The sequence below is a fragment of the Miscanthus floridulus genome, chromosome 17 (genome assembly GCF_019320115.1).
Source record: "Miscanthus floridulus cultivar M001 chromosome 17, ASM1932011v1, whole genome shotgun sequence".
NCBI lineage: Eukaryota > Viridiplantae > Streptophyta > Magnoliopsida > Poales > Poaceae > Miscanthus > Miscanthus floridulus.
In genome coordinates this window covers 89,777,476-89,804,620 of record NC_089596.1, presented here as the reverse complement: position 1 = coordinate 89,804,620, position 27,145 = coordinate 89,777,476, and the positions used below count along the sequence as shown (strand labels likewise).

Sequence of the window (27,145 nt, the reverse complement as noted above, 5' to 3'; positions counted from 1 at the left end):
TCACCGCTCACTCGCTATAGTTGGTGCGAGTCAGCCTTGGCCAACTGGTGTCGCTGACCTCCCGCACCATGCGCACGATGACCTCCTGTCATGGCTGGGCAGCCACAGCAGCGCCGCTGTTGTCGCCTATCTCCGAACCATCCATCATCACCAGCGGTTAGTTCGATGATGGCGCTTGTACAGCTCTGATACCACTTGTTGGTCCCTCGGCTGCCCTGCACAGGTAAGCAGTAAGCTTACCTGCACACTCACTCACTATGGCTAGAGGTAGAAGAAAATATTGAAAATAGCTCACACGCACACACAGCACAAGCCCAGCACTGGCCGAAAGCTCTGCTTCTGGATGTGGCAAAACTAAACTGATTTGTTGTATTGCCTTTGAGTAGAATATATACAACACTAGCTGTACCTCTACCAGGTGCATAGTTGTTGGTAAGTACGCCAACTAGCTACTACCAGAGTACAAGAGTACACCAACTACCTACTCCTAAGTTACAAGGATACACCAACTATCTACTTCTAAGGTACAAAGCTTAGCTCAGCTATCTCTATACTACAAGGCTGAAGTAAGCCATTTCTACCTACTGTCTCACTGCTGCTGCTGCAATAGTGAGTGGTCAATCGGGTCGACCAGTTTCATCTTCTAAACCAAGAGAGGATAGCTATGCCGACCAATCAAGAGATAGAAGCAGCAGATTATGTCTAACAGATCTGAATACGGGTAAACAATTCGGTTCCTTTCACCGGTGATGATTTCTAGCACTATAACGCCAAAACTAAATACATCTGATTTCATTGAGAATACTCCATTTATCTGATACTCTGGAGCTATATAACTGCTGTAGACAACCATGCACAGTAGAAGTCATCAGTATTACCGTATTAAATCTCACAGTATTAGACGGATGAACTATAGCACGACATGCTCTTAGTGTGTTAACTGCTTTACGGTGTGCCAGCCAATCTACCAGTATTGATTTTTGTGTCTTCACTGCTAAACATTCTTGCCAACCCGAAGTCTGAAATTTTAGGAGTCATATCCTTATCCAGAAGAATATTTTCTGGCTTCAGGTCTCTGTGGATGATTTTTGCCCTGTTCGCTTGACTGATAAGGGCCACATCCAGTCATTTCTGTGAAGCTCGTTTCTTTCGTGATCTTGCGTCCGGTTTGGTTCATATCTTCGTGCTTAGACTATGCTTGATATCTTGGGTCTTCTCTTGTATTTCTAGGATCTTGCTTATGGTGTTGATCGTGGAATCATCATGTCGCCTTTCGTCCAAGTCACGTCTTGCACCCTATTAAACTACAAAACAATTACTTGCAAATTCATTAGTCCAATTTAGTTGCTGATCATCAAGCACTAAAATCCAAAGTAAATGGACCTAGGATTCATTTTCCTTACAGTTTTTTTTACACTAGGAGGCTTAGACGATGGTTTTAGTTTACATAGCACCCCACCAACCATCCTAAATGCATCACGTTAGTCACAATGGCGATATAATTAGACCTGGTTAATAATTCAGGGGCAAAATGAACTTTATCAATAAAATTATACAAATAATTTTTTTCTTGGAAAAGTTATGGAATTCAAAATCCTAAAATGAGTTTAATCTTAGAAATTTTGTTTTAGCTCAGAATAATATGAAACTAGTTTTAGAATTTTTTTATAAATCATGATCTATCTTTGGTCCCTAATTTGGAATTAATTTTTCCAATGCACACCTTTGCTGAGCATATAAGATTTAAATAACTCCAAACTGGTTTCATGTTTTTTTCTTAGCCAAAACAATTTTTATAAGGTTAAACTAAATTTTAGGGTTTTAATTGCTTAAAAAATTCAAAGAAAATATATGTGTAATTTCCAAAATAATTATTTGTATAACTTTGTCATTTTTTTATAAAGTCCATTTTTGAGTTTTCACCATGAACTATCGACATGTTCTAATTTACCCTCTTTGCAGTTGGCGCGATTCTATATAAGGCAGCTAACATGATATCTCGTAGGCATTGGCGAGCACAAGGAGCCGGAGGGGGTCCCTAACTTTACTACCTTTTTTATTACAACCCTTTTTTATCACAATCCTTTCCTCTTATGCCAAATACCTAATTTGGCCAACCATGCAGCCACACCGCTGCCGCCGCAACCGGCCCTGTTCGGCTGACTGGAAAAACAGTTGATGCTGATGCTGATTTGTTGTGAGAGAAAAACATTGTTATTTTACTGAAACGGTACGGCTGATTAGTTCAAGCGAAGAGGGCCACCATTTCTCATCTTATCACCTCTGGACCATCACCCTGTCCAGCCACCTCCTCCATGGTAACCTTAACTTCAAGTGGGCAAGAGAAAGGGGAGCAACTACAATGCGATCAGAGGTCTTACTTTGACCAGCTCATTCACTTTGCTTTACAAATAGGAGTACTTCTACTACAATCTCTAGTTTATTCTTGGCAGTAGAACCAATTATAGCTATTTCCCCCTCACTATCTAGTTGTATAAGTAAACAATAGTTCGCAGAACTCTATGGCACAATCCTATGCTTGTCGTAATACAAACACACAGAAGATAGCACCAATGCCACTTTGCGCTAGGAGACTTAGCCTACTGTTACCTGCCCTCGAACAAGGAGGTGGTCATGCTATCCGCAACACTACAGTCTGGCTTGCTTGTGGATGGGTTTTCTGTAGCAGCTCTTCTCGCAGCGAAGCCAGGCTGCTTGGGAGTTTGTAGTGAGGAGTTTTCGGCGCTGGCCAACATCTGGAGCACCTGGGACATCAAAGGGCGGTCCTCAGGTTTCTCCTGCACACATAGGAGACCCAGCTTGAGGCATTTGAGCACTTCGTCCGAGTTAAAAGAGCCATTCAGATTTTCGTCGACTAAGTCAAGGCTGTTCCCCTCGTTCCATACACTCCAGGCCTGGTAAAGTAAAACAAAATGGGAAATGTTTGCAAAATTAGTGATTAGTTAAAACAATGGGCATTGCTAGTGTAGATCGACTTGATGTTTGGATGGATGCTCACATGCTCAAGAAGGCTGAGATGATCTGAGTACGGGTAAACAATTCGGTTCCTTTCACCAGTTTCTAGCACTATAACGCCAAAACTAAATACATCTGATTTCATCGAGAATACTCCATTTATCTGATACTCCGGAGCTATATAACCGCTGTAGACAGCCATGCACAGTAGAAGTTATCAGTATTACCGTATTAAATCTCACAGTATTAGACGGATAAACTATAGTGCGCCAAGCTCTTAGTGTGTTAGCTGCTTTACCGTGTGCCAGTCCAATCTACCAGTATTGATTTCTGTGTCTTCACTGCCAAACATTCTTGCCAACCCGAAGTCTGAAATTTTAGGAGTCATATCCTTATCCAGAAGAATATTTTCTGGCTTCAGGTCTCTGTGGATGATTCTATACATCGAGTCTTGCTGAAGATACAGTAAACCTCGGGCGATTCCTTCAATTATATGATATCGTGTTTGCCAGTCAAGTAGCATGCTCTTGGTTCTGTCTGTTAAGTGGTAAGTTATAAGATACATAGATTCCCATTTATTCCTCGAAATATCTGGAATTTTATTGCTACAAAAGGTTAAGTACATACCAAACAGAAAGTAGTCCAAGCTTTTGTTTGCCATGTATTCGTATATAAGCATCTTTTCTTCTCCAGAAATGCCGCACCCAATCAGCCGAACAAGATTCCGATGCTGAAGCTTAGCTATCAACATGACCTCATTCTTGAATTCATCAAGACCTTGTTTTGATTTTTTTGAAAGAGTTTTAACTGCTATTTCTTGTCCATCCTCAAGCTTTCCCTGTCGTTATAAAGTCAATATTTTTCAATTAGGCCAGTGATAATAGTTCTCTATATTTCAAAATGCTACCAGCATTCATATTTTTGGTTTACTGAGACTACTAGTAACTGTTAGGAATAGGCAACTCAAAATGTTACAAGCATTCATATCTTACAGTAGCATCTTCCATATTTCATTACATGAAAGAACATGCTATATATGTATTTGGGAATGATTGAAGGTGTGGTAGTTGTGATGTTAAATTTAGTCAGAGACTCAGCTGATGCAACTCTGAATCGTTTTTGAACTCCTAGGATGTACTACTACTTTACAATCATATAGGTTGAAACTGATACCTTGTATACAGGTCCCAAAGCCACCTTCGCCGAGCTTGTTGTTTGTGGAGAAACTGTCTGTGGCTGCTGCTATTGTCTCCACATCATATATTGGCAGTTCCAGGTCAACCTCCTGACCATTTCCTTCATATATATTGTGCAAAGTCATAATGTTATGAACAAACAAAGTGTCTATTGATTTTAGGATTATGTATACTTTTATATCTATTGAAGTAACTACTTGCAGTTACTGATTTACCTCTCTTTCCTCTCCAAATGAAGAACCCTCCGAGTGATAGAAGAATTGACACTGCAGTTATGCTGACAATAATTGCAACTTTAATACGTTCCTTCTTCTTCCTCACCTTGCTTGGTGAACCTGGTGAACAAATTACATCTGATAAGTTTTATCATGGACTTGGTTGTACTTACAATGTCCACATGTTGTTATTATCAAGGTATTGATATAAGCAGCAGCCTTCCAGGAGCCGCAGGTAGTACTGTGGCTGTTAAGCATTAACGGAGCTGCCGACTGTATGGTATCACCAATAGAAGGTAACTATGTGCTGGTACCCTTAAACAATGAACTGTCTCACTGTTGATTTTTTCACTTCTGAATATGGACATTCAAGAATAAAGTAGGTGAGTGGATCTAATAAACTAAGGTTAGTCTATTTTGTTGGGTAGTACATTTTGGGTAGGTCTTTTATACTACTCCTTCGTCCCAAATTATAAGACGTTTTGGCATTTCTATATAGTCAAGACTCTAGATACATTGTAAAATCAATGGATTTAAAAAAAACTAAAAACGTCTTATAATTTAGAATGGAGTACATGATAAAGAAATTATGGATGGATATAGAATACAGTTTATAATTTTTCGCAGAGATGAATGCTCACTTGTTGATGGAAGACACTTCCAAACCTTTGCTTGTGTCATGAACCAGTTGGTGCTTGTCCTACCATACCACTCACCAAGATCTTATAAATTTGCGCACACAACATACAGCACAGAGGATGCATGCCTAGCCCAGATCCCTGGACCATGGCACTATGGATCTTGGATGCATCACATACAAGCAAAAGTTGTACCTATGGAATATGGGTTCTTGAAGGATGATGTTTATCAGTATTGGCATCTCTTAATCCAACGTATGTCCCCGAACTGAAATTTCTGCATGATTCTTTGCAATCATCGATCCAATTTCAACATTTTAGTGAGTTTGTTCCCAGTTTGAGAAGGGTTGATTCGTACACATCACATTGTGGACTTGAGTTTTGAGTAGTTCAGTGTGGACTGCTCATCATGGTCATTGAGTGGAATTTTGCGACGTACCCGGATCGGCTGCGGCGAGGCGGACGTAGAGGTCCCGGCCGTAGTCTGGATGCACGCGGAGGTCGGCGAGTCCGCCAGTCCACATGATGCAACCGCGTTGGCCGGGCCCGCCGCTGGCGTTCACGCCGGCATACGCCGTGCAGGAGCAGTTCCCCAGGCACCTCTGCTGGCACTCCTCGATGCTGGCACCCAAGTCCACCACGGCGGTGGCCGTGTCTGGTCCGTTGGCGTACGGCACCACGGCGAACCCGTCGGTGCCGTTGGGGCAGCCAAGCGGCGCCTTCCACCAGCACCCGTCCACGGCATCCCTCGCCGCCGTCGTCTGCGGCGTGAACCCGGGGAGGCACGAGCACAGCAGCGGGCTGCTGGTGTCGCACACGGCGTTGACGCCGCACCGCGACACCGTGTCGCACTGGTCCCTGGGCGCGTACCAGTCGAGGCGCCACGCCCCGGCCGCCTCCACCCACGTCCACCGCTGCAGCAGCCCGCCGCTGCCGCCTGTGCTGTTCAGGACCAGCCGCGACACCATGCTCGAGTTGCGCGCCTCGTCGGTCACCACCGAGGTGTTACCGCCGACGAAGCTGAAATTGCCGGCGGCGGTGTCCAGGAGGAGGACGTCCGTGAAGCGCACCCCGTCCCAGGGGCCGGAGCGCCAGATCTTGGTGGAGTTGTTCCAGATGGAAACCTCTGGGACGCCGGACGCGTCTATTGACAGTTTGATCGGGCTCGAGGACGGGTCGGACGGGCTCTTCCACGCCACCAGCGCCAAGGTCCTGCCGGTGGCAACGTCCAGCCCGAGGCTCATCCCCGGGAGCAGCGTGTCAGAGGGATGGTCGAACCCCTGCCACAGCACGCTTCCTTGCGCGTCCAAGAGCACCAGGTTGCCGTTGTCCAGGATCCTCGCCGTGCCAGCATTCCCCGCACTTCCGGGGACGTTCCACATATAGGCGGTGACGGCGTCTGTCAGGAGGAGCAGGTAGATATCGTAGCCCACCCAGAGGCTGGCCTCGGCGTTATCCTCCACCCTGCCATCGAGGGGCGCGTCGGGGTTGGCGACCCACACAACGGTGCGGGGCGCCACCCGTGCGTACCAGACGCCGAGATAGGTTTGGCGAGAACCGGGCGGGGTGAAGAAGCCGAACACGAAGTTGCCGGAGCCGGCCGAGACGAGCGTCTCGTTGCCCATGAGCGGGCGGCGCGACGTGATGGTGTCCCTGTCCCTGGCGCTGGAAGCCAAGGGGAGCAGCAGAAGCATGACCAAGTGGCAGAGACGGCGGTGTTGGTGGCTAGCACTAGCTGCAGCCATTGCGGTAAGTGAAAGAAGCAAAGCTACCTCCTGGCAGCTAGCACGACGGCATATGGCCCCGTCTTCTACTCGGCTGTATGGGCTGGTCAAGAGTCAACCAGTCGCCCACGTACGTGGTACGTCGCACCCCCGACCGGACTCGGTGGCCTGTGGCCGTGTGGGGTATACCCGCATCATAATTATGTGTTTTTTATTTACGCAAAAGACTTTGGAGGAGATCCCACAATAAAATTTGATTTAAAATAAACTTAAGGGGTTAGGGATAAAACCGGAATTAATTGAAAGCGTCACGCCATAAGCAAGGATGATCTAAGATCACTATTAAATCTAAGCGATTGAACGTAACACTGATTTTTAAAGGATCGGCGATCCTTCAAGTTTGCAAAGAGTGTCATTTAGGTCCTGTACTTTTAAAATACCAAATCTGGGTCCATGAACTTGGCTTCGGGTGTAATCTAAGTCCAAACGGTCCAAACCCGCTCTGGATGCTGATGTGGCACGCTGGCGTGGCTCCTACATGTGGGGCCCACGTGTTAGTTGGTTATATTTCTGTTTCTTTTTATTTTTTGCTGATGTGGCACGCTGACTTTTTCAAAAAATAATTCATATTTTTTTCATCTGAGTTTCGATTAAGACAAACTTTATATCAAAATTGTAGCTCTCGATAGGATCTACAACTTTGTAGTTGAAAAGTTTTTGAATTGAAACTGTTTAGGGTCCTAAAATATTGTTGTAATTGCGCATATTTTGAAATTTGAAATTCAAAATTATCTAACAATCTCGGATGTTGACATGGTGTATATGAAATTTATAGTTCTCAATAAGATCTAAAAATTTGTAGTTGAAAAATTTTTTATTTAAAGTTTTTTAGTGTCCCAAATATGTGTTCTAAGTTTATAGATTTTGAAATAAGAAACTTAGAAGTTAGAAGAAATACAAATATTTGGAACACTAAACAAATATTTGGGACACTAAACGAGTTCAAATAAAAAAAAATCAACTAAAAGTTGTAGATTGTATTGAGAACTATAACTTTCATATACACCATGTCAACATCCAAGATTTTTTGATAATTTTAAATTTCAAATTTTAAAATATGTAAACTTACAATAGTATTTTAGGACCCTAAACAGTTTCAATTAAAAAAAAACTCAACTACAAAGTTGTAAATCCTATTGAGGGCTATAATTTTGATATAAAGTTTATCTTCATCCGAGCTCATATGAAAAAATTATGAATAATTTTTTTTAAAAAAGTCAGCGTGCCACATCAGCAGAATAATAAAAATAAACAGAAATATAACCAACTAACATGTGGACCCCACATATAAGAGCCACGCCAGCGCGCCACGTCAGCATCCAAAGCGGGTTTGGACCCGTTTGGACCTGGATGACACCCGAAGCCAAGTTCATGGACTTAGAATTGGCATTTTAAAAGTAGAGGTACCTAGATAGCACCCCTTGCCAAGTTAAAGAACCGTCCATGAATTTTTTCTCTTTTTAAAGTTTGCAAGCTATAAACTATACGTAGGGTACTGCTGTCGGAAAACCTTACCACTCCACAGCTTCTAGATCTCCCAAGCTGCTATGAGTGTTGCTTCAGTGAAGAAGTCCAGGGCATGCGCCGATCTAGCACTTGCAAAACTTCGTATTTTCTGTGTTACCATGTGTAAATAAAGCATATACTCACTCCGTTAAAAAACATCTAGTGAGCACTATTTGCCTAAACAACCATTTAATCTGTTTACACACCATTTAAATGCCACACAATAGTATGTCGTTATCGTTTAATTGACCATTTATCTCTTTTAAATGATCGTTTTGCCCGTTTAAGTGGTTGTTTAGCCTGGATGATGGGTAAACGACAAGTGTCTTTACATAGCGTTTAGGATAAAACTGCCAGTGAATGATAACCCTCTAATGATCCACTAGAGCCGAAGCAACCAGAGTACCCTAGGACCATGCCACATCTTGGGATAACCCTCATCAGAGTAGCCCCATTGACACTACTCTAAACTCTTCTAATTACTTAGCTAAGGCTACATCCATGTAGCTCTCGTGATTGTAGTGTTGTCCTGGGTGGTTGCTCCATGAATTGGCTCTAAAGAAAGACTTGGGCATGCCCAACTCTAACCACTAACCAATAAATCTTACAATAAACACCATCTCCTAAAAGACCAACATTTTACCACGGTTCTATAGTCGTTAAGTATCATCGTGTGCCATTGATATTAAAGTATAGCTGATAAGCATTGCTACTTGTTATTGATATTAAAGTATAGCAGCTAAGCATTGCTACTTGTTATATATCCCAGGTAACAAGTAATATATGAGCATTGGTATATTTTTTCTATAAAATTGATCAAAATTATATAAAAAAAGTTTGTCTTAGAATAAAACAAAGTGAACTATATAATTTGGAACATGAGGATGTACCATACATCCCATTCCAAAACTTTGGCCAATTTAGGTCTATATCCTACGCACCTTTATAAGTTATTAATTTTTTTTCTAACTTTAATAAAGTTTATAGTAAAATGTATTAAACTGCATTACCAAATAAATCAATGTTTAACCATATATTCTATGGTGGGTTTAACAAGAATATACAATATTGTATACTAAGGCCTCATTTGGCACGGCTCATTCAAAACGGCTTCACCGGTGAAGCCAGAAAAACTGGCTTTTCCTGGTTTCTAGTTCATTTTAACCCCGGCTTACAAAACGGCTTCACGCTACAGTGTCTCGATTTACGCAACATAGATAAAGCCGAAGCCGACGTAAACAGTGCCGAAGAGGCTCTAATATGTGTATATCTGTGCACGCGAAGTCGTGCACCCTCACGAGTCACGTCGCTGGACGTAAAGCCGTCACCGTGACGACCCCACCGGCTTCACGCTCGCCGCGTCGGTCCAGACCAAACTACTCGCCTCCTTTTCTTTATTTTCACACCTGGGATCAGCATGGCTCGATGGATGGCGCGGCCGGTGACATGCGGGACCGGGAGGCGTTCACCCCACCTGTCACTGAGAGGTGCTGCGTCTGGGTCGGCGGCGTGCGTTGTCGCGAAAAGCCGTGCTGAGTCTGTTTTTATTTGGTTCGCCAATAGCCAATTATTGCTCCAATAGTCCAATCCACCCAAGCTCCAGCCATTAGCCACAAGTCCAATGTTTCTTTGCTTTATTAAGGGCATGTACAATGAGTCTTTTTGACTCGTCTGCGTACGATTTTGTTTTGCGAAAAGACCCCCGTGAGGTGGAAGTGAGCCGAGCTCGTCGTCTTGCCAGGTGCATGAGTTCAACTGCTCGATGGAATACCAGTGAGGCCTAAGAGGAACTCTGGTGGCAAGGCTAACATATTTTTGTGCAAGGTAGCCATACTTTTTCTGTACAGACAAACAAACACGTTCTAATCTGAACTCGTCTCGGCAGGAACATGCAATCAAACACAATCACCAGTACCATTTGGTCCAGACTCTGGCTGGCCAAAGCCAGGCCAGCTGGGCAGGCCGGTCAGATCCAGGAAATCAAACACGCCCACGAAGTCTGGGATCTCGATCCAATTCAAGCTACCTTCCCGCTCGATCATTTACTTTTTGGCACGGAGGCCTAGCCGTGCCCGTGGGCTGCCACTGCTCGTGTTTGACTAGTGGAAGGTGCGCGCCCTTGCGCGCGTTGGTAGACACAGGTAAGTTCACATTCGAAAATATATATTGAATCTTTCAATACAGAAACCGAGTTAGCAGTCAAATAGATAGGGAAGTAGTTGGTAACATTACACAGCCATAGTAGATTAAGCATAGTTGAAGTAGCGACATAATGAGTATATACGGAGTGACACGACTAAGTTTCTAAAGAGACTGATGTGTGTTTCCCAGGAACCGTTGGTATATATGTACATAGGATTGAGATGGCAAGGCAATCACGGCCGCGTCTGATGTGATAAATATAACCTCGCACATCTCGCCAAATGACGAAGCAGCCATCTTGTTCCATGTTGTCACTCTATGCAGCAGCAAAGACAATCAGTTTAAAAATAGTAGGTAGTTAGACCAGCGTGATCTCTCTTAATTCAGGTAGGATAGGGAGGAATGGTTGGTGCTTGGTAAACAAAAGCAGAGGGCTGAGTGTTACCAGTTCCTCATCTCATCCTCAGTCGCTGCTGATGCAATTATAGAGGCCTGCCATGGCAGAGCACAATGCAGGATTCATTAGCGCTCCCAAGTTAGTTACCCAATTAGCTACCTATGCATAATGCTACCTAATAAGAGGCATATCAGTTTTCTTTTCTTTTTCTTTTCTTTTTTGGCAAATGTATAGCCAAGAACTTCGGGATAATGACCAAATTGGTCCTTTAGCTAAAGAAGTTGGCAAAATCAGAGTAAGAAAGAGGGGCATTCAAAAGACAGCTGCATGGTTATATGGCATGGCTGGCTATACATTGTGTAATGGAGAATGGACCACGGGAAGTATTTATGTGATTAGCATATGGCACACAAACAAGGGTACAATGTTGTGCTTGAGCAATGTCCCAGCACCTCTGTATCTGCTTTAAAAATAATTACATCCATTTCAGTTTAAAGAAGATAGTACATGCATATTGGGAAAATTGGAATTGTTTCCACCCCCAATAGTTTCCACAGGCATTTCTAAGGTAAACAAACCATCTAGCCATTTTTCTTCCCCTCTCATTCTTTACATCATATCACTTTAATGGAATAAATGTACCATTTCAACATTTCTGCCAGAAAATAGTTTATGATCTTAACAAGGTGGTCTGTACCCATAGGGAAACAATAGATGCCATGCAGATACAAGAAAGGGAAGAAAAGACAGCTCACCAAATGGTCAAATTCCAAGATAAGACATGCTTCACATCTTCTTTAGTTGGCTTGTAGCTACACCTATCCCTCATTGAGGTTAGGTCTGAGAATTATGTGTAGGTGTAATGCAGAATAGCAGCCTCCTCCAATTTGATTTCACTACATAAAAAAAGAAATATATGACAAAACCATCAAGCATAAACAGACTATAGATTGTTAACTGACCACCTGTTTTAACAAATAACTCCGTATATTCAGATATCTTATTTGGGGATTTGATGTGATTATGCTATCTATGAGCACCGTTCGGACGCAAATGCTCTCTGGTATGTGCCTTGAAATTCTATAAATTTTCCATAAACTTCTACATCATTTACTACCTATCCTAAAAGTTGCGGACGTTACCCCGGTTCCCACTGATAGCACTCGCAGAAAGGGTGGTAGGTGGGGAAGAAGGTTGTAGGCTATTTGCCATCTCTTGGTCGTGGCCATCGGGAAGCTACTCCTCTCTGGGGTAGTTTTGCTGTTTCTAGAGGAGCTTTCATTTTGCTATGTGTAATTGCGCTATTGTTGACTATTGGTAGAAAAGAAAACCAAAAGCCTAGATCAGATTACTCTTGAAGAAAATCTAAGCCTGCATAAATTTCTTATAGCTCATATTAGAATATAAATTTGTGAAAATATGACCATATGCAATAATAATTTACACATGTTGCAAAAAACATTTGGTTCACCCAAAAATATCAAGTTGCACACAGCAAATCGAAAGCTATAGAAAATCAGTGTAAATACAAATATGAAAAAGTAATCGAACAGGACCTCAGAATTGAAACACCAATCAGAATAGATATATGATCCCAATAAGTTAAAATAGGATCATCATGGTACAGTTCAAACTGAGACATTTATATATGACACACTGAGATCGTAACGAAAAGAACTTAAAAAGAGGTGGGAATCAATGACGGGAAACTAAAGGGAGGAAATGAACACATGTCCAAAGTATGTCACTGAGACGTCGATTGCCAAATTTGACTACCTGATAAGCGTAGTGTAGTTGCCCTTTTGTGATATCAAATTGCGTTATTACTAAAACATAACATATACTGCAGCCACAAGCATTTCCCTTGAATATCAACTGATGCAAACACCTAATACAAAGCATGCAAGCACACTTCCTAATTTGACTCTGCTGAACATCTGCAGTGTGCAGTCAAGTATTCTTGAAAACTGATAAGCTAGAGAACAATCACTGTTACTTATCTCCAATCTGCTAACATAACGGATTTTAGCTCTTTAGGTATTCCCTCATGAGTCCATTGTTGATCAATCATCATGACCATCTAAGATAAAGCCTGATACTTGACAAACAAAAGGGAGCACAAGAAAAGCCGACATTCTGTGCAGAAAAAAAATCAGTTATACATTGCACTATCCCTTAGAAAAAGTTGTCAATCCTTAGGGAACTGTTTAGGACGTTGCAGAAACTTATCTATTTGAAGCAACCAAATACTACAAACTGATAGAAATTCCACTGCCAAACAAATGCGAACCAAACTGTGAAATCACTAAATCAGACAAAGAGAACATGAAAGAGATGACCAAGGGATTACCTAGGTACTCGTCCAGATCTTTTTTTTCTTCCTTTCCATAGGAGTCCAACCTCACTGTGGTAGCAGATTCATTATTGGGTCACCCTTGTCAGCTATCACTTTGACCTACATGTGCATGTAGATTATATAAATGTCTTTTGTTGTGACTGTGAGCACATTTGAGCTAATGTTAGATTGCACCGGATAATGGCAACGTCGATGGTTTGTAAACTAAAAAAAATATGTTCGAAATCAATTTGAAGCGGGGCAGTTTCAAGATTTTGCAATGCCTTATGTCTCCGAGGTAGCAGATGGTCACTAAATTGCAAAAACAATACCAAGAAAACTGGAATATAGAATACACCACTGCAACGTACCTGAAGTCACACGGATAGGAAAGGTTACCAAGAAAACTGGAGGTGACACAGTTTTGACGAGAGCACAGCCAGAAATAACAAAAAAAATTGAAGGACAGATCAATAGATCATCAAATATGATAACATGAATAAACTAACATATCATAGGGAGCATAGCCAGCCTCTGTTTTGCTGCATAGTCTGAAAATTCTCTCAATTCTCAGTCAGACAAATGCTAATACAGCCTATACAACTAAGACTACTCTGATCTATGTTTTAGTGAAGGTAACACACATATCTAATGCGGTAAAACTACCAAAATAATAAGTAAATATGCGATGAAATACGAAAGGCGAAGCTTAGATTAGATAAAGGAGGAAGTCATCATAGGCAACGACCTCAGGAGTTCAGATTTCATAAGTAAGAGGCAGTTCTAACCGCATAGTATGCGACTGAACAGGCAACAAATACCAACTCTCATTGGTGCCTCCAAAATACAGAAAACAGAATAGATAGGAAAAGATGACAAAAAACAGGAATAACCAATTGACCTAGGTAGAAGGAGATGCAAAAAAAAAAGCGCAGAGCGCTACATAAACAATAGCAATTCCCGTTGACATTTCTCTGTAAACCAACATGTTCTTTTAAAGGTTTGCAAAATCTGTATCGCAGTAATGGAGTAGGTAAGAATTTATTTTCAATGAGAAGAGGATTTTTAGAAGCCTCAAAAACATGGCAATGATCATTTGTTAATTAACCTGGAGCTTCAAGGCATGCTAAGGAATCAGTTACACTGAGAAATTACATGATATGACTAACAGATCATGCCCAGTACCTCACAAGCGAATAAACATCCGATCATATCCCGGAGGAACGGGCATGGACTTTTTATCACAGGCCGAAGAAAGAAAAAAAATGTAAGCAAGTATGCAATGAAATAGGAAAGGCAGAGCTCAGATTAGACAAATGAGGAAATCATCACAGGCAATGACCTCAGGAGTTCAGATTTCATAAGTAAGAGGCAGTTCTAGCTTCATAGTCTGTGACTAAATAGGCAACAAATAACAACTCTCATTGGCACCTTCCAAAAAATACATAAAAGAGAATAGGTAGGAAGACATGGGGAAAAACAAGAATAACCAATTGACCTAGGTAAAAGGAGATGCAAAAAATACAGTGTAGAATGCTAGATAAATAATAGCAATTTGCAGTGATATTTCTCTGTAAACCAACATGTTCTTTTAAAGGTTTGTAAACTTTCTATCGCAGTAATGGAGAAGGTAAGAATTTCTTTCAATGAAAACAGGATGTTTAAAAGCCTCAAAAACATGCCAATGATCATTTGTTCATCGACCTAGAGCTTCAAGGCATGCCGAGAAATTAGCCACTCTCAGCAATTGCATAATATAAGTAACAGGCCATGCCCAGTACCTCACAAGCGAATAAACATCATATCATATCCCGGAGCAACAGGCAAGAACTTTTCATCACAGGCTGAACAAAGAAAAAAAGGACCAGGCACGGCGCTGCAGCGCAACCTGGGAGCGCCGTCGTGGCCCGCCAGCGCCTCGCGCCGTGAGCCGGTGGCGCTGGTCCGGCTGGCATGGGTGACGTGGACCCTGCTTCTCCTCAGTTTTTGTAGGGGAGAACGCTACTTAAGTACAAAGTTATTATTTTCTTGCCTCGTAAGTAACCAACAAGGTGGTGTCAGGGAATAGTCTTTCTCAAATAGTTGTGGCAGTAGGGTTGCCATCCTGATGACCTTAGGGTCTGAGCAACAGGTAACTTACATCTGGGATTAAGCATGGTGACAAAATTTTGGTTATTTCATTTCTGAAATTTGCCTCAGCCAATTAGAGGATACACCTAGTTTGGAAAATATGCTGCCGTCCAATTTAACAAAACTCAGATGCAGTTATCAAAAGTGATTCTCCACAATTCCTCAACTTTGACAAACCGATGAACATGCAGAACGATTGCCTGATGGTTTAAATTAGAAACATGGTAAAGCCAGTGGAGTAATTGATTATGTAAGGTTTAGTTGAATAAGTGAAGAGAGACAGGGCAGGATAATTATAAGGATGTAAAAAAGAGGAGCAAAGGCGAAGCACAAACGAAAACTTGAAACCAAACTACAATGAAATGAAGGCCAGAGCTATGGTGCTTAAATTACAGGTTTACACAAATGAGATCTATATAAGGCTGATAAGCGAAGCTGATCAGATATAAACAAATGCAAAGCCGATTTTGAACAAAATATAGTCATGGCTCATCAGTAATGGGAAAACAATGGAAAATAAACAACGTCGACATATGTAAGCTAAAATTGAGAGGCCTAAACGTACGCACTTGGAATTTTTTTCGTTAAGAACACAAAGAGTAAGCACATGTTTGAAAAAAAAAATCATTGTTCATGACAACGCAAGCTTATCTTTAAACAAACTGCATGTATTTTTTCAGCATCAATGGCATTGAAATATGGTGGACAGAAAATGCAAAATAGCAATGGCATGGAAATATGGTCAGGTTACCTCATACACATTGTCATACACTGAAATTGGAATAGCTACATCATCAGCAATGGCATATGCTCAGTAGAAAATAAATAAATCAGCAGCATAGGCATATGCGTATATATGTTGAAAAGGCTACAACAACAGCACAACGAAACTCCCTTCCTTTGTACCTAAATCGTAGACGAACCCTAAGGAAGAGAAGCAAGGATGCTGAAAGCAATCCGGAAAAATAAAAACGAAACCAGATCAGAAGAAGTGGCAAGCATGTAACCAATTTGCAGCATGCGTATAGGTAGCTAGGGTTTCGGCAACCAGAGGAGCACACGTTCCCCGACGGGAGGAGGCGTTGAGGAGCCCGCGCGCGGAGGATGGGGGGGAGGGAGGGGAGGAGGCGTTGAGGAGGCCGCGCGCGGAGGATGGGGGGGAGGGAGGGGGCCGCGGGGCCCCACCCACACCAGCGCACCGCCTGCAAGGGGCGCCGCTGCGTCGTGTCCGCCGCCGCCTCGGATGGGAAGGGGAGAGAGAGAGGAAGGGGAGGGAGAAACGGAGGTAGGTGAAGGAGGGCTGAGGAGGAGGAGGAGGAGGAGGGGCGCCGCCGCTGCAGCCCGCTCGCGCCGTCGCGCTGCCCGCGTCGGAGGGAGACGGGGAGAGCGAGAGAGAACAAAGAGGAGAGAGGAGGGGGCTAGAAGCTAGATGGAGAAGCGGCAGCTGGGATATATATTTGCTTCTCTGGATTCTAAAGAGAAGCGAAGGAAGCAGAGGAGGACCGGGAGAAGCCAGAGAGGAGCGCAAGAATCCGCTTTCGACAGAATCCCCTCCAAGGGATCTAGGACGCACGACTATCCTCCAAGGGATCTAGGATGCACGACTGTAAGATCAGACGGTCAGAAAAATTTCGGGCGACGTGGACGTTGGTTCTGTCGGGAAACCATTTCCAGCTTGTCTAGGTAAATTGCTTGGGCCCAACCACTAAGCCTAGGCCGCCTCTCACCACCGGCCAAGAAACAAAATCGAGGTTCGTTTCCTGGCGGCTCGGCTGGCTTCAGCGCGTAAGCGCAGGCTTGAGTCACGTCCCAGCTATTTCTGACTTTCACCTCCTGCAACCGCACACCTGGTCTCCGTCCGCATGCAGTTCGCGCTCGCCGCAGATGCCAAGGCCGCCGCTGCAACCCTATTGCCGTGGCCGCCAATGCCAAGCTGGTGCGAGCGCGCGTTCCACCGCTGCCGTTGCGACCCCCATTGCCATGGCCGCGCCTTTGACCACCGTCACCGCCGCCGTGTTGCCATGGCCACGGCCACCTGCTACTAGCGCTACTTGTGTTGGCCACCATGGTGGCAACGGTGCCAGTGGCGGGCGACCCCAGGTGCATGGGAGGAAGCCGTCGTTACCGTCTCTCAGAGTGCAGATCTTCTCCTCCGCGCTAGGTGACCTCGCCATCTTGCTCCACTTGCCGTACTACTACCCTACCGCCCTGTCCTCGTTCAAGGACATGCCTACAACCAAACTGCACTTCCCTGGCATGCCACCGATCCGCGCACTCGACATGGGGGTGACGATGCGGGACTGGGACAGTGACATCGCCAAGGCACGCCTGTCCCCGTGCACGCACATGCTCGAAACGAGGGACATCCTCATGAAAAGCTTCGACTGGCTAGAGGCACGGGTCCTAGAAGCGCTCAGCCATGGCCTCTGCACACCAGGGCGCTCAGCTCCGCCAGTCCATTGTATCAGACCTCCCATGGCGAACACGAACGCGCCCACCTCGTCCCTAGCGTACATCATGTCCCATCTGGCGTCCCGCCAGCGCCGTGAGGCCGAGGTGGGGGCGTCTGCATTTGCCATGCCGCTCGTGTCGGCTCCTTCGTGGTGGTGCCCTGCTATGCGCAGCTGCTAGACGCCACCACCATGCATGCGTTCGATGAAATGTCAATCACTACCACGTTCTAAGTTCAGGGTCACCGCATTCTTCTGTACAGGCAAACAAACACGATCTGAACTGAGCTCGATTCTGCTAGAACGTGACAACCAAACACATGAAGTTACATCATTAGGACACACATATTTAGGAAATCAAACACGCCCCTAGTTGGCAAGTAGACCTACGATGGTGTGGCGAAAGCAGTGCACCTTTCCCTTAGAGTTGGCCTCGGTAAGGTCAAGCATCACGTGGCGTGTGAGTGAGTGTGTGACAGTCCACGGGGGAGTGTGTCGTTGTACTTGACAAGCCACTGTGGTGATCACAACAAATAGCACATCGATGCGGTAGCGCTGCACAGTGTTGTACACAGGACCTTGACATCGGTAAGGCCGTGGAAGAGGTTTCTCGTGCACATGCCGATAAAGAACATGACCACCGGCTCGAGTGCTGTCACTGTGCACTGCAGCGAGGCCTCCATATTGATCTTGGTCCAATCGGTGCTCTTAGTGATGCAGTTGCCTTGCCCTTCCGTAGGAATGCCCATATCTTACTGCATAGGTGTGTTTGGTTTTCTGGCTAAATTCTAGCCTGGCTAGAAACCTGGCCTGGGCAGCCTTAGCCTGCTCTCACCAAGCGAATCCCTGATTGAGTGATTGTTTGGTTGTCTACGTTGTCTAAGCCTGGTAGCTCAAGGATGTGTTTGGTTGCCTAGTTTATTTTGATATAGTTATCTTTTTCTGAATTGGTAAGGTTACTCCTTTGAGGCATTTCGTCAAATAAGTGGTGGGCATCCTCAACAAGCACGGCACGTGGTAGCAACAAGGCGAGCATCGCAAGCACGGCGACCACGATGAGCAGCAGTGTGACCAAGGCAAGCAGGGCAAGGCTAGTAGGCAAGCACGACAAGGAGCCCCTCTTCTTTTTTTGTTGATAATCTCTACAACCTCTACCACTTGGATTAGCACCATGAACAATTGTTGCTCATCCTCGTTGGCGATCAAGAATAGGGATGGCAATGGGGCAGATTCAGATCGGGTGGAGCCTCTGTGCACCTGAACCCAAAACCCGAAATCGAAACCCAAAACCGCACCGAACACCGATTCAGGTGATAATCCGTCCCCAAAACCAAACCCGCGGATACCCGAGACCCGAATGGATACCCAAAACACGTTTTGTATGGCAACATAGTAAGACCAATAAGGACTTTCAATAGACATATGCATGATATATATACACATATTCACATGTACAAACAAGAGGCAACAAAATAATAAATATTTTCATGAGTCAACTTAGAATAAATTTAATAATCTAAGTAAACAAGTTATTATTAGCATATTATAAAACATGAGTTTTAATTCCAAATGCTTTATTTCGGATATCCTTTGAATATCCACGGGTGGAAAATCAAACCCGAAACCGAACCCGATTGGTTTCGGGGGCCCGAACCCGAAAACTGTGGGAGAGAAATCATTCCCGAACCTGAACCCGAAAGACTTGAAACCCATGGATATCCGACCCAAAACCGTCCCGTTACCATCCTTAATCAAGAACAACAGTTAGCGCAGCGTACCAATCCATTATCATTGCACTAGCCATAGCGGACAACACGGTCCTCCTCGACGAACGCCTTGCGGCCTCCACCGCAGCCGGTGCAGGGGACGAACCCGAAGCCGGCGTAGGCGTTGTAGACGAAGGTCAGGTCCTACTCGGCCATCCATCGAGGAGGCGCCAGAGCTGTCCGGTCTCGTTGAGCTGCCGCACCTCGTCCGTGCCACCGACGAGGGAGCTATCGATGAATAGCTATAGGAGCACGAAGGCGCGTCCCCATGTGGCCAGCAGCGCTTGGAGCTCCCATCGGAGCACGGCGTCCATGGACACATCTCGCTCATCCACAGCAACGTGGAACCCGTGTAGGATGGCGCGCACCGTGGCGCACTCCGCGAACGTGCGCCATACCCCGCGCAACGACGTCGGGTACAACGCCACCGCCTGCGGCCGCTGCGCGCGTGAAAGGTCCTTTTTTGGTTTTGGTAATTGAGTGACTACCTTAGGTGGACTAATATGTATTCGAGTGAGATACACATGTGATTAGTCTACAAGCACATCATGTGCGAGCAACCTACGCCATGGAGGTGAAATGGCTTGGATATGTTGCAAGGCGCACACATGTGATGAAGGAGCTCATTGCATGAGACATGATATTGAGTCATGTGACCAAGGTGGAGAAGATCAATATAAGGCTTGGCTCGATGGACCGGTTGCAAGAGTGAAGGGCAAGTTGAGTGATGACTTGGCACCGATGGGCCGAGGCAACGGTGAAGAGAAAGTGAAGTCAATATCGATGAACCAATACGGTCACGTGATGATATGAAGTGGATCATATCATTTGTGCTTGGGCAAAGGTATAACCTAGGGCATTTTATTTCATCGGTCATAGGTGTGTTAAGAAGCTTATGACCGGGTTTAGGATAGATGGTCGTACTATCAAGAGGAGTAAACTTGTTTACGTATCGGTCATCTAGTGCCTCTTGAGCGATCTAACTGTGCATATGTGTTAGGATCGAGTGGCGTGGTGAATTGAGTGATTAACTCCTTGAAAAATGTTTGTGAAAAGCTAACACACTAGAACAAGTTGTTGTACACTTGGTGGTGTTGGCACATTTGCGAAGGAGAAGAAGTTGGAGTTGGTGTGGATCAACTCGGTGAAGAAAAGGAGGCGAAAAGAGGTCTCTGAGGGTGACCGGACGCTGGCCATGGCAGGACCTGTGCGTCCGATCAGTGTAAGCTGAAGTGGCGTGGTCATGGTCAAATGATCGGACACGACGCTTCTACATCTGGTTAGGCGTGACGTACGCGGACGTAGCGCGGTAGTGTTGTCTAGAGAGGACCGGACTTAGGGTGGCGTCCGGTCATGTTTTCTCCTCTCTGGACCTTCTCTGGAAGTGAACGAACATGGAGTGGTGGAGCATCAGGTCATTTAGACGGCGCGTTCGATCACTGGCTCACTGGTACGTGGTGGCTCAAGATCGGACGTAGGGACACCGAGTCTGGTCGTGGCTTCGGCACGCTCGATCGTCCCTGGCGCACGAAGGTAGTCAACCGTTGGGATCGCGCGACCAACGTCAAACACAGGCAACACACAGACGGTCTAGAGTGATCGGACGCAGGGCCTGGCATGTCCGGTCATCACGACCGGCGCGTCCGATCGCTGCGGGTTTTGCCTAGTGGAGGGATAACGTCTAGTTTAGCCCTTGGGGCTATAAATAGAAGTGGTGGCTGGCCTTGGGCTGGTAGCTGAGCACACTAGAGCCTTGGTGGCTTATGTGGTAGTGCTTGGGAGCCCTCTAACTCACACATACTTGATAGTGTTCATCCGATTGAGTAAGTGTGCGATTCTAGTGCGATTGCATTGTGAGGTTGCATCGAGTGGCACTAGGTAATCGAGTTGCAAGCCAGTGGTGCTTGTTACTCTTGGAGGTTGCCACCTCCTAGATGGCTTGGTGGCTTGTGACTCCATTGAAGCACGCGAGAAGATTGTGCGGTGCTCCAGAGGAGGATTTGTGAGGGGGATTGTGCTCACCCCATGGGGATCGCGAAGAGCAACTCTAGTAGAGCATGTCATTGAGCTACCCTCACTTTCAGGGTTGGTTCTTGCGGTGCCCGATGTGCAGGCTTGGCGGGTGATGCCAATTAGCCGCCAAACCACCAAGTGAGCGATCGACACAACGGGGACTAGCGTGTTGGCAAGCACATGAATCTCAGGATAAAATCACCGTGTCATCCTTGTCTTCCCATTGGTTTGCATCCCCTTTACACAAGCTTGCAATTACTTTCATATACATTGTGCTTGTGTAGATGCTCTTGTAATTAGTTTGCTTGTGTAGCTTGATAGTTATCTTCTTGCTTGTGTAGCATAGAAGTAGTTCCCTTACGTGGCTAATTTGGTTTTAGTAACCTTATTAGTCATATTGCTTAGTTTGTGTAGCTAAGTAATTTGCGCTCTTTAATTTGGCTTCTGTAGCCTTGTTATTGAGCATTGCTAGTGAGCTTAGGTGGCTTTGTACTTTTGGTTACTAGATTGTGTGGGAGCTCCCCCGATTGTTTGAAGTACTAGTGCATAGGTTTGTGTGACCTTGCTCTAGAAGTGATTAGGTGAGCTCTAGCTAGCCCGGCACCTTTGTTGCCTAATTATTATCTTTTTAAGGTGCTTGAGAACTTAGATAGAGGTGGCTAGACCGATAGTTTTAATTCCGTATTTGTTTCGGTTAGCTGACGTGTTTAGTTTTAGAAAGGACTATTCACCCCCTCTAGTCCACCATCTCGACCCTACAGCGTGGTTCATCTACGAGCTGCTGCCACCGCCACCTGGCCGCTGCCGCCGCCGGCTAGTGGCCCTGGTGGTGGTGGTGGTGGTACGTCAGCGACCGCGTCAGCTGGGACGGCTTCTTGCCGCTTCCAGGCATGATGATGCCGCAATCCTCCATCTCATGTGCCACCGTGGGAGAAGGCAAGGCCAGGTTCTTTGGCTACGTCGGTTACTGGGAGGCGAGGAAGGGGGGAGGACGAAGGGGAAGGTGCCTGTGCAAGCAATCAACGCGAGAAACTGAATTCACCCCCTCCCCCCGCTCGAATCGCACCGGCCTCTAGGATCCGCGAGGTTGCCGAGGGCGGCCCGGCCATGCGCGAGACCACCGTCGGGGATGGCTCGCGCTTGCTGCCACCGTTGGGGAGGGTTCATGTTTGCGGCAGCGGGGCGGGGCACTCAGGGCTGAGAGGGCCGGCGGTGGGCGCTCATGGCAGCAGCACGGGCTCAGAGGGCCGGTGGTGGAGCATGGCGCTCGCGACGGTGGGGTAGGGCGGCGCCCGTGCTGCTAGCATCAAGGAAGCCGCTCGTTGTCGGCAGTGGTTGGTGGAGCAGGCATGGCACCAGAGGCTGAAGACGACACTGAGGGAGGTGACGGGAACGGACCTGCGCCTGGCCAAGCCTCGTTCTAGAAAAATGGCCGCATGTGGCGTTCTTCCGGAGCCAGGCCCCGACCGTATGGATGGCTTTCTTAAGCCAAGCTAGACTCCATCTACACCCAACCAAATATGTCTATCTTGGCTCTAGAGAACCAGGCTAGGGATTAGGCACCTAACCAAACACACCCTATGTGGACGTGTCCATGCTGTCCATTAAGTTGACAACGACCAACGTGAAAGCAGTCTAAGTCTATTTGAATGTTGCCGGCCAAGTCACGGATGTTAGTTTGGGAGTTTGAGAAGTTGCACGGCAGTTGCCACCGATGTTCAGTGAGTCTGCACATGTTCTCATAGTAATGTCCTCTAAAGAAGATAGTTGGTTGCAAAGTTAAACTTGTACTACCTCTGTTCCCAAAAGGATACAACTATGGATTACGTGCCAGTTAGAGTACTTTATATTTAACTAAGTTTCTAGTAAATAGTATTCACATTTATGACTTTAAATTAATTTATTATGAAAATATATTTCGTAATTTATCTCAGGCCCGTTTGGATTCTTGGAATTGAATTCATTTTAATAATTATAATTTAGATACATAGTAATTAAGCTCATATAATTGTATATGGATTATATTTGTATAGTATTGTTGGCTATACTAGAGATGTACTTATATGTTACATTTCTACTGTAGGGGAGTAAGTTAAAGAGTGTGCTATAAGTCGCAAAATAAAAACATAGGATCAATTTTTATCTCCCACCCTATAAATTTAAGATAGGCTTATATGTGAACTTTGGGAAGTGGTGGAATGTTAAATTTCAAGCTAAATAGCCTAATTTATTAAGTAGATTTCAATTCCTCCAAAAAGGATCAAACCCCCTAATGGTATTTATTTGACATTATAAATATTTATATTTTTTTATCTATAATTAGTCAAACTTGATATACTAAAACATGATATGTTCTAGAATTGCATTCTTTTAGGGACTGAGAGATTACATAATACATGTTGTTAATCTCCAACCAATTTTATTTGGAATTTCCGATTCATGTCTTGACAGTTAAACGAGACAATGGTACGTAGAAAACATTGTTTGTTGTTTGCACGATGAGTTGCGCGCTGACTAAAGCTGCAGTCTGCAATAGTTTGTTTTGGCTTGCATCATCCGTTTCATATTTATCCTACTTTCAAAGTTTATGAGATCATAAGATTCAAATTAATAATTCTAAACAAGGAATAAAAACGTAGATCATGACTTTAGAAAAATATAAAACTAGTGTCATATTTTTCTAAGGTATAAAAGCAAACTTTTTATGAATTTTTGAAGATTAGATCAGATTGTTAATATTTTAAATATATATATACTTTTCAAAAAATATTTGAACAATGTTTTGAAAAAAATAATTTCTAAAAGTTTTCTAGATAAAATATAAATATCACGAATGTCTGTTTTATATTTGCTAGGTAGGATGGATGGCGTGAAGCTATGTCCGTCAAAACTATTTAAAGTAAATCGGACCAATTCATGAGACTAAACTTTAGTCTCTGTCACGTCGAGTATTTGATACTAATTACAAGTATTAAATATAGACTAATTACAAAACTAATTGCATAAATGAAGACTATTTGCGAGAAGAATCTATTAAGCCTAATTAGTTCATGATTAACGAATGTGATGCTACGGTAAACATATGTTAATCATGAATTAATTAGATTTAATAAATTTGTCTAACGAATTAGTCACGGCTTATGCAATTTATTTTATAATTAGCTCGTGTTTAAGTCTTTCTAATTGACATCTAAACCTTCAATGTGACCGGGACTCGCTTCGTTGAAAAACCAGACTGAAAAGTATTGTTCGCTAATTTGTTGTGAGAGAAAAACATTATACCATGGCTGATAATCCGTGCTGATAAGTTCAAGCGAAAGGCTAGTTTAGTCCCGCTATCAACACACTCAACTCAGGCTTTCGTATGGCTGAGGAGGACATGACATTTTTGTCTTGTGATGAATGCAGGTCTGTTGAGTTATCGTGCCCAAAGGAAAGCAGAAATTATCATTAAAAAAGGTAAAATTGACTGGCGGACATCCAAAGTGATGGTCGTTTACGAGCGACACCCATTTTCGAGCTCTTTATCAAAAGGCACTCTGGTTCGTTGAAATTTGGCTATAGGACACCGCGCCCTAGTGTCAACTAGTTTTGGAGAGAGAAATTTTTATTTTGGACATCTGGTGCCCTTGAGTCACAGTTGGGTTCGACCCCAACCTAGTCTGGTTGGACCAGATAATAACCGGCCTGGATGTTTGTAGCACTGAAGCCATGTGAAAGTGCAATCAAGCCCTAAATGTGGGTTTTATTGATAATGACCACGAAATTAGAGAACTAATGAGATTTATCGAGATGACAAGCAGGGAATCTATATTCGAGGATGTTACACGAAATGGAGGAGCCCCCAATTATAAATGTTGATGGCTTTAAATTCAAAGGATGTTTAAATTCTTTTATATTTTGAATTTGAGTATAAGAAAAGCTGTACTATAAAGGGGGACACAATGCTTAAGCTAACATGTGCTACCAAGTGCTCAATCTTATATAAACATCCTCAGTTACTCAGCCAAGACAGTCAACACTTCACTCTTACCCTTCGTATCTTGCCTGGTGCGGCACTACCGCACCTGAAGAGAGGCACTACCGCAGTGCGACACTGCCACAACTTAAGTGGCCGTTGGGGCTGGGGAGGTACTTATACCTTCATCTTCCTCCCCAACGTCTCTTCTTCTTCCTCCCACTCATTCAGCTCATCCAAGAACAGAAGAGTGCCCTTCTCTCTCTCCTCTATTGGTGACCTTGAGCTCCCAAGCATTCTACCATGATTTCCCATCAATCCTTAAGAGAAAAAGGTCACAAACTTAATTAGAGAGCAGATCATTTGATTCCCTAACTCAAAAGAGTTTTGCTCCTAGCTGGCTAGAGCGTCGTCCATGGAGCTTGCCAACTTGTGTGGCAGCCCTGGGAGGTTTGTAACCACCTCTTAAAGCTAGTAAACTCACCTCTCATCTCAAGAGTTGAGTCTCTTGACTTGAGAGCGAGGAAGGGTTGCAAAGCCCTAAGCCTTAGTGGCTAACCTCAATAACATGGACGTAGGCAAGCCTTGGTGATGAGCTAAACCATAGGTTAAATTATCGTGTCACCTTGTGCTTGATTTACATCATTTGCATTTCATATTGTGTTGAGGTGATTTCTAGGGTTTGTGGTCGATCTACTTGTGTGTTGTGTTCCTACCACTTATAGCTCTCGATCTGTCAATCTCAAACCTGTAGAAAGCTAAGAAATTTCTCTGATTCAAGTTTACATTCACTGATTTTGAACTATGACTCGAAGTTGTCTGTAGGTGCGGCAGTCCACGAGGTCAGAGTGGTAGTGCCACAGGTTGAATTTGATGAAAGTTTAAGTGTTTGTTTTGACAGTCCTATTCACCCCTTAGGCTAACCAGAGATCCTACAAGTGGTATCAGAGCGGGTTACCTCGTGTGCGCTTCACCGCGTGAGGTATGAAGCCTAAAGGAGGAACTAGTGGTGTGAAGCTGTTGTATGTCAACACCAACAACAGTGAGTTGAGCGCATCAATAGCAAGCAACACCACGCTACCACATCTTGAGGCTACCGATGCCGAAAGAGCTCACAATGACAATGCGAGAAGAAGAAAGGAAGAAAGAAAGCTCAAAAGAGAAGTAAGAGAGAAGGAGAAGGAACAACAGCGGTTAGAAGACAAGAAGCAAAGAAAAGAAGAAAGAAATCTCATAAGAGAGGCAAGAAGAAGGAGAGAAGCTAGGAAGAAGAAGAAAGAAGAAAAGAAAGCAACAAATGCATCATCAAGTGACATATCAAGTAGTTTCAAAGATGGAGATGATGATGAGTCCTACCAAGTGTCGGAGGGGGACAAGAAGGAGAAGAGAGGAAAGGGCAAAGCCAACAACAACAAATATGCCGATGTATCCTTTAACTACTCTTTTATACCTACGACTAACCATGATCGGAGGTCTTTCATCAATTTACCCACGAGCAAGCTACTCCATTTTAATGGGACTAACTTTGGCAAGTGGAAGCACTTGATGAGAGCTTATCTTATAGGTCTTCACCCTGACATTTAGGAGATTGTTTGCAATGGATTTGAGCTACCGGTTGATCTCAAGAACCCAACACTAG

General features: G+C 44.4%; 2 pseudogenes; both read right to left on the bottom strand.

The window, feature by feature from the left end:
* Window positions 1-3,128: 3,128 nt before the first annotated feature.
* Window positions 3,129-6,929, bottom strand: LOC136516738 (receptor-like serine/threonine-protein kinase SD1-8; annotated as a pseudogene).
* Window positions 6,930-19,520: 12,591 nt separating this feature from the next.
* LOC136516191 (uncharacterized protein At5g39865-like) lies at window positions 19,521-22,461 on the bottom strand (annotated as a pseudogene).
* Between the last annotated feature and the right edge of the window lie 4,684 nt (window positions 22,462-27,145).